At 39.2% G+C, this 8,787-nt stretch overlaps 1 protein-coding gene across 1 annotated transcript in view; it reads right to left on the bottom strand.

The window, feature by feature from the left end:
* GRIK2 (glutamate ionotropic receptor kainate type subunit 2) overlaps window positions 1–8,787 on the bottom strand; it is a 654,323-nt gene that overhangs the window by 120,144 nt on the left and 525,392 nt on the right. The window lies entirely within an intron of this gene.

Here is an 8,787-nt window from a genome sequence, read left to right as displayed (position 1 = left end):
TTTTTTTTTTTTTTTTTTTTTTTTTTTTTTTCCATAATGTAGCCTCACTTTTTTCCTGGTTCTCCCCAGTTGAAAGTAAGTTTGCTATGTAGACTCTAGAAAGTATCAAAAATCAGAATTTTACTTAGATTATGCAGTGCATGGGAATGCAAAATGAGATGACCCGTTTCCCTCTTCTCCCTCCACCCAAAAATAATCCCATTAATAGGTAAACAGAAAACTTCTGGTTTCCCATATAATAAAAACAAAGGGAACCTTTGAGATACTTCAGATGTTCTTATTTTATCATACCAATCCAAACCATCTAGCCCAGTAGTCTGTTTCTACATCCACCGACATTTAGATATGCCAAAGAAAACAAGTCTGCCTGTTTTGTTTAATAAATATTAATAACTATTTTCTATAAATTTGTCTAGTCCTTTTTTTCATATCTGGCTATACTACCTTCCCCTACAACCTCCTGTGGCACTGAATTCCACCATTTAACTGTGTGCTACATAAAAAGGTACTTTCTCTTGTTAGTTTTACACCTGTGTCCTACTCATTTCATTGGGTGCCTCCTAGTTCTAGTATTCTGGGAATTGATACATAACTGTTTCCTATTCACTTCTGTGTATACCCTTCATGATTTTGTAGACCTCTCTTGTATCCTTTCAAAACTGGAGAACCCTAGTCTTTTTAGTCTCACCTGGTATGGCAACTGCTCCATATCCCCGATCATTTTAGATGCCCTTCTCTATATACTAAATGCTTAAAAACATTAGGTGGAACTGGAATCCATCTTCCCATCCCAGGAAAATTCCCTAACTAGCATGTTAGTGAGTCATGTCCTCTTTCTGGTTCAATGGTTATTTAATTATGCCGTGAAAACTTGTGGGACTGAGGAGAGAACTTACATGACAGAATACCCTAAAACCTGATGGTTAGTATACCTCCTTAGGATGGTGGGATTGAGTCCTGTCAAGCAGTAGAAGGACTTGAACACAAGTTCCCATCTACTGAGGACTCTAGCCACTTTGCAAGGGGCAGGAGTGGCTCCCACACCTTGACTTTACATGAGGCCTGATCTGGTAGGCATGCCTACAATGTTAGGCCCTGAAGAAAAGATTGGCAGGAAAACACCTGTTGATCTTGGCAGGGCTGAGGGTTGAGCTAAGTGCCTAAATACAGATGACTCTGGGCATGCCCAAAAGCTACAATGTAGGTCTCTAGGACAGCAGTCAGCAAGATTTTGCTGAAGTAGGCTGGATCAATCTGATTTGAGTCTGAAGTGGGCTTGTGCTTCTACCTCTTCTGCCACCTTTTCCAAAAAATAAACATAGACAATGATATTCAACATCTGATAAAAGCTGCTAGTGCTTTGGACATCTCTGAAATCGAGTCTTTGATGATCATGACAGCAGTACCCAAACCAAAATTCTCTTTTACCAGGCTTGTTATCATCCCTACCCTGCTGTATGGGTATGAAACTTGGAAGACATATTAGAAACACCTGAAAGCTTTGGAACGTTATCATCAGCATTGTCTTCGGAAAATCCTCCATATCAAGTGGAAGGAGAGAAGAATGAATGCCAGCTTTCTGGCTCAAGCAAACACTGCCAGCACTGAAGCCATGTTTATATGGCATCAGCTCCATTGGACAGGCTAAGTAATAAGCAGAACTGGCAACCAGCTTCTAAACCAGGTTATATATTTACAGCTCACCAATGATCACTGCTCTGAGTGGGCAAAGGACAGTTTTAAAGGATGGTTTGAAGGCAAATCAGAAGAAATGTGATATTAACATCAATATTATTAACATCAAGACTGAAGCAATGAATCATTCGCAGTTGTCTGAGATGCATGACAAGGCATAGATCATTTCAAGCAAACTCATGTCATTACAGAGCTGGAAAGAGACAAAAGGAGAGGCTGTGACCTGACAACCTCACAATTTCCTTCCTTCTTGAATTATTTGCCATGTCTGCAGTCAAACGTGGATCTTAGGTCGGCCTCCTCAGTCATGTACAGACTCACCAATGATTTCCCTATTTACTGAAAGACTGCCATCCTCATATCAAGTGACTGCCAATGATAACAATGATTCTGGCATGATTCTGGCTTTGCCTGCAAAGCCGTGTCCCACTATTCAGCCATAGCACAGATGAAGCTCACTGCTCAGTGACTGGAGAGCATGGCATGGGCAAGACCCGCCCACTGACTAGATGCAACATGTATGAAATTCTACTTCCCCACACACACACACACACACACACACACACACACACGGCTACAGCATGAATGAAGCCCCAGCCCCAGTACAGATGAAGACCCTCAGCTCTATGATCCTGATCCAATGACTTTGTGCACTAAATTAAGGCTGTAGGCCTCTGTGTGGCCAACCCCTGGTAGAAAATATTATGGATATCTTGGGTGCCCTTAGGATGAGATGATATATGTGAAAGGATTTTTAGGATTTAAAAAAGTTGAATTTCAGTTATTAAAATGGCAGCTCGACATCCAAATACGTTTGTGAATCTAGTGCCTTGCAAACAAAATACAAAACTTTGTCACCTGCCCCTAAAACCTTTGATGTGATATAGCACAACAATTTATGACACACACAGAAGACTATGTTATCTAAATGAAACTAAATGGGTAATTGTAGATTATATGGGAAGCATCAGGAAAACTTAACTTTACCACTCTTGTGTAAAATGGCACATCAGTACTATAGTTCCTCCTAACATAGTCCTAATTACATATTGATGCTTCTTGAATGGATCATTCCATACAGCTTACTCTCAAAGTTTAGTAAAATTAGAGCAGTTCAGGGATTTCTCACTGGAATAATTTTTAAATATAAAAATCCTATTTTTGCAACAGAAAATTTTTCAGTGGATAAATTTCAGTTTTGCTGAGAACATAAATATAATCCTTTGGAAAAAAAATCTACACAATGATGCTTCAGCTGTCCTTCTGGAAGACTTTTTTGTCTTTCTACTGCAGGGAGAAAGCAAAATTGACAAAAGCCAATAGGCAAGGAGCCAGGAAGCTGCAGCCACCTGGCTGCCTCTCCAACAACCAAGCCAATGGGGGGAAAGCAAGGAGGGAGGACAGAGAGCTAAAAGATAGCCTCTAGCATTCTGCCTAGAACACTCTTTTTAATTTTACTTTCTGTCTATAGGAAGAAAGTGAAATAGATAAAAGCGTTCGTTCCCCTGCTGGGGAACTGGTAAGTGGAATAATTCCATTTTGGCTCTCTTAAAATGTCCTGTCCCCCGTTCCCTGCTCTCCCCCGCTCCCCCAAAATTCCTTCCTACAAAAAAAGGGTCATTTTGACATTTTTTTCCTTTGACTTGGAAATGAAAAAAAAAAAATTGAACAACAACAATGTTCATGGTAATTAATTTAAAATTAATGGAACAAACATTAGTGGATGTTATTGGAAACATGGTCAACTAGTACATCCAGACAACCCAGATGGGGTTTTTTTAAATAAAAACCACTATATTAATAATAGATAAAATAAATGTTGTTTGTTGTAAATTTTTGACACATGAATGGCCAGAAAATGTTTCAGATTAACGTTGATCGGTACATTACAAAGGTAACTTCAGAAAATTGTTTTTGCAATTTCCTTATAAGGGCAGCAACACATGATCTGCCTTCTTAGAATCCTCCTATATAAGGATAATTACCAACTATTCTGAAAGGCTCTCCAGCAATTTAGAAATGCCATTGTTCAGGCATGTTCTAGTGACCCAGCCTTTCTCCTGTATATTCCCACTATGTCAAGCCCAGGAGGTGATTGGTGAGGATCTACTTTATAAATGACAATCACATTAGTCTGCTTCATGCTATCAGTGAAGCACAATAAAAACAGAATAACAGCTAGAATCTTCTCCAATTATCTCCTGAAATTAATACAAATAAGCTTGACTTTAAACACTGTCAGATGGATTGAAACTTGCTGAATGACCATAAACAGGGACTAATAACAAATGGCAATGTACTCAGTCAGGGTGAGCTGCTGTGAGGATCTTACTTAATAGTCTCATTATTGGACTGTAAATGATATAAAGCAATTCAGAGAGGTTATAAATACAGAGAGGGGGACACAGTTACATTTAAATTAACAGAAAAAAGTTTAAGGAGTATTTTTAAGGTAAAATAACTTAAATCTGGAGCTTTGAAAACAGTAATCACTATAATCTGCCATCCCTTGTTGAACTTTTCACCGCTCTGAATGAGGGTCACCTAATAAGTACTTTCTCTCTGGTGTCTATATAAATATTAGATACATAGATAGACATAGGAATAGACATTACATTTTACTCTAATGTCTTAAGGTATGTGAGTAATGCTGCACTAAAAAGTAATGTTTAGGAGCATCTCTACTGGACCTGCAAGTTGTAATTTATAGCAAGTGAAAGGCTTTCATTCTTCATTGCTTTTCATCCCAAGCTGTAGCCACTCACAAACAAGGCAACTAAAAGTAAATGAAGAAGGCATTGTTAATTAAGTAATCAGCATTTTCCTTATGTCAAATCATCAAAGCGGCAACTGGCAATAGTGCTATTATTAATAATCTTTTAACACCTCCGTCATACTGTAAATCTCTTCTTCTGCATGTTAAATAACATGTCCATGAAGTGCCTCCCCTAGCTGAAATCTGATGGACTTCATAGTGTAGACTAAAATTCAAGAACTTTCATTTTAATTGTCTGAAAAAAAATCAATTGAGACTCATGGGCCTGTTTTTAGGTTTAAGAGGTACAAATAAATAGGAAGCAAATAGAAATGCATTAGTTTCAGACCTGTATGTTTTCCTATTAGTCAAAGTCTTCTGGTTTTCAAGAGACAGTTTTTCAAGAGATCAGGTTTTAATATGGTTGAATTGTATTTGGTATTTAGAAATAAAGCAAACAATTAAACAAACTGAGCTATTTAAATCCGGACATGACTTTTGAAAGAAATTTAAATATATTCATTATGATTCATTACTCTGTAGAGGCACTAGAGAGTAATGCTGTAAATGACAACATTTGTGTTTACATTAAACAAAACTGTGCTGTTATAAAAAAAGGTATTTGCCTACACCTGGAGTGTCAAACATATGACCTATGGGCAAGATCCAGCCCATGGACGTATGCCATTTGGCCCATAGGGTTTCTCACTGTAACTGCCACAGCCACTACATTGGTGCCAGCAGCAAAGGAATTAATGTCATTGTTGCTTGACCCCTGCCACTATAGCTATAGAAACCTAAACCTCGGCATCAGTACAATCAGCCTGCAGAGAGTGAGTACTGCTGCTGTATTTAGTGTTTTCAGGTGCTGTTGACTGCCAAATGAAAGAGAAAGCAGTAGCAATGGGCGTCCTTAATGCTAGCTGCCCTTACACTGCAGTTCCAGCAGCCATGTTGGTGGGGATTGAGTAGCATCAGCATTAAAACTACTGCTGGTGCTGACAGAGCATCTCTGGCAGCCGCAGTGGGAAGCCCTGTGGACAAGATCTGGAGAAGCCCTGTGGTCTGGATCTGGCCCATCAACTCATTTGAGTTTGACATCCTCTATCCTACCCTTTATGGGAAGCATTATGCCGGTGCAAATTATAAAACTACATAAAGCCCCAAGGCAAGTCAGAGACTCCCTTTTGCATTATGGTTATGTTGAAACATGGTAAAGAATAGGGGTCCAAAACTTGATCTTTACATGGAGCTCCCAAAAGGTTAATATGGCCTCTGCTATATGTGTTTAAATATGGAAGGAGGAGCATTCAACACACTAGTCAAGGGTGCGGAAGAGTTGTGGAAATGTACAGTTCATTTTACACAAGTAGAAGCATGGGCAACTGGTGCCTACTCAGTCTAGAGAGGCACCAGTGGGGCACAACTGTGGGGGGGCAGTCCCCCAGCAGCAAATCGCAGTGACCGGGGGGGCCGGGTTCAGCCCCCAGCAGCCAACATCCCACCAGCAGAGCCAATTTCTTTAAATTCTATTGCTAATCCTACCTTTCAGTGCAAAAATATTTCAACCAACTCTACTAATTAAGGAATTAACTTTGCAGGTTGCCCCCTATGCCACTTTGAAGACCCTTTGACTTGCATAGATTCCCAGTAATGCTAATGTGGATGAGATTGCAGGATTCACCTACTTTGTAATATTGGGAACTCAAATCTATAAGGCCAATATATCCCTTTGCAAGGTTAGGACCTTAAAATGCCTCATTCAAAAAAAAAATCCCTCCTGTAAAAACTGAGGTTTTGAGCATTATGTGAATCTGTATTAGGGTGAAGCATAATGGTTCTGAGAAATAGATTTGCTGCAAAATACATAAAACTATGAGAGGAAAGAATTCTTGTGGGTGATATCTTTTATCAGAGCAACTGCATGGTTGGGATAAAGAAAGGCAAGCTTTTGGGAATCACAGTACCATTCCTTCAGGCATCTGGGAGATAAAAGACATCACCCACAAGACTTTTTACCTCTTGCATATTTACTGGATCATCATGGCACCACACTACTACCATAAAAATTATGACTTTTTATGATGAGGGAGAGATGAAAGTGGTTTAAAAAAAAAACAACAAAATTGTAATTTTCTTCTCTGGAACTGCTTTTTATAACTTTCTTTCCAACTCGCGCTTTGAGGACAAGTTTTACATTTTCAAATTAAGTGCATCTCTAACCTTTTAAAAGTCTGGAAAGATATTTTGAGGGAAACATTTTCAGTGTAGTGATTCACAGAAGTACACACCCACAAATGGTTATTGTGTGGCTAAATGCCAATAGTTATTTGTTCAAGGAGCTGTACACATGCCAATTATTTTAACCTTTAATTTCATTTAACCTTCTTTAGAGTCCCTTTTTGGAGAACTTTTTTTTTCCCATTGTATCTTTTTATAAAAAGAACTAGGAATATTCATTCAGATCCTGTTCCACCATTTAGATACCTAAGTGTGATCCTATGTTTCAGAGACTCATGCAGAGTAGAACAGGATCACACTTAGGCACCTAATGGGTAGAACAGGATTTAGTTTCTTGGGTGTACTTAGCATGTAAAGTATTTGCTCCACCAGCACACTTTTGATGATGCAGCCAGAAGGCTGAAAGCAAACATGCTGTTTTAACAGGAATACAGTTGGCCTGTTTGGAGAAAAGAATTTTCATTACAGTGGAGTGTGTTTGGATATATGAAGACTTTACTGCATTTACTGCAAGAAAGGTGACCTGGTATTAAGGTTATCACAATAACGGAAAAGCCTTGCAATGTGGAAACTGCAATTATTACTGCTTCAGAAGATGTATTGCCATACATCTAGAGCCTTATGAGAAAAGCAGCAGAGATCCCATTAAAAATGTGCCCTCTTCTGACACTTGCTACTGTATATGGTAAATTTAACACTGGTTTCAATTATTTGATTAGTCTGTGCTGTTAAAGCACTGTCCTCTCAATACGTTCACTGGGAAATGAAAATAATAAAATTTAACACCAACACAATGCGTAGCTGATAACAAGTGCAGAAAGAGCTTGTCAGGAGTTACTGTAGGGTATATACTAGGTGTGGTATAAACACCTACGTAAGCAGAGCAGAAATCCAGACACTACTTAAGAGCATCCTGATCAGTGTATGAAGTTTAATTTCTCACAACAAAGCAAGAGGATTCATTATGTAGACATAATATATTCCAATGATAACATTGTCTCTAATTTAAGAGATGATTTGTAATAAAGGCTCAGGAGAGCAAACTGACCAAACTCAATCAGGACTCTAAAGATTATAATCAAATAGTAAGACATCATCTCATACATTACCAATGCAGAAATGAGTGGTCAGATGTGGTGGCTGACTGCAGCAATAGGATGGCACTACCTCAACATAGATAATTCCATTCATTTATAACAGGCAGACCCATAAAGCATTCCATATATTGCTTGCACACTTATTACTGTTACTTTCTTACAGTTTGTCCAAAAAAAACCCCCAAAACAGTCCAAAAGCTAAGCAAAACCCAAAAGCATCTTGTAAAATCCAGACCCTGGTACAAAGTACAAGCTTGCTGGATACTAGCAGAACCATTACTACAGTTCTTTCTAGTACGTGTCTGTACTCAGCACCAAAGATTGTCATATTATCTGGCAACCAAATTAGCAGAACACATTCTGAGACTAGTTATCTTAAATACAAACCTTTCTGGAAATATAAGGAGCTGGCTTTTGCAAGTCTGTCTTACCTCTTAACAGTTTGATCTAACAGCTGTTAAGTCAGATGGGGTGCCACCTAAACCTAGACTGAAAGTGGCTTGTACAGCCATTCACTGCTCCTTGGAGTGGTACATGCAACCGTTTGCCACTGTTGGGAGTAGTGCGGGTAGCCCACTGTGGGCGTGTTTACACATTCATTAATGTGCAGTGGTTACTGTACATTTAATTTAGTATTTTTATAGCCAAGTCCTAAATAAACATGCAGTAACCAGAGTTACAGTGCAGTAGTGATGGCAAATGCATTTTTAGTGATGCACAGTAGCCTAATAATACGGTGCAGTAGCATATTAGCATTGTCTGTGCTGTGATGTGCTACTGTGCAGTATTACTGGGCTACTGTGCAGTTAGCAACTCATGTAGATGTGCCCACCTGAGCATTTGTGGTGCATTTGCAGGGAGGGGATTGGGGAAAATAGCCCAGTCAGGGTCATGGGGTAGGAAGAACACAGCCCCCAGGGCTGCGGTGAGCATCTGGGCTTTCCTAGCTCCTGGGCTGTGCTGTGAACATGTGCAAGCATTCCTGAGACTGGATTAACC

Source organism: Crocodylus porosus, unplaced genomic scaffold (genome assembly GCF_001723895.1).
Source record: "Crocodylus porosus isolate Cpor-Errol unplaced genomic scaffold, CroPor_comp1, whole genome shotgun sequence".
NCBI lineage: Eukaryota > Metazoa > Chordata > Crocodylia > Crocodylidae > Crocodylus > Crocodylus porosus.
Note: the sequence above shows the minus strand (reverse complement) of the source record. Positions and strands in the feature narration are given on the sequence as shown.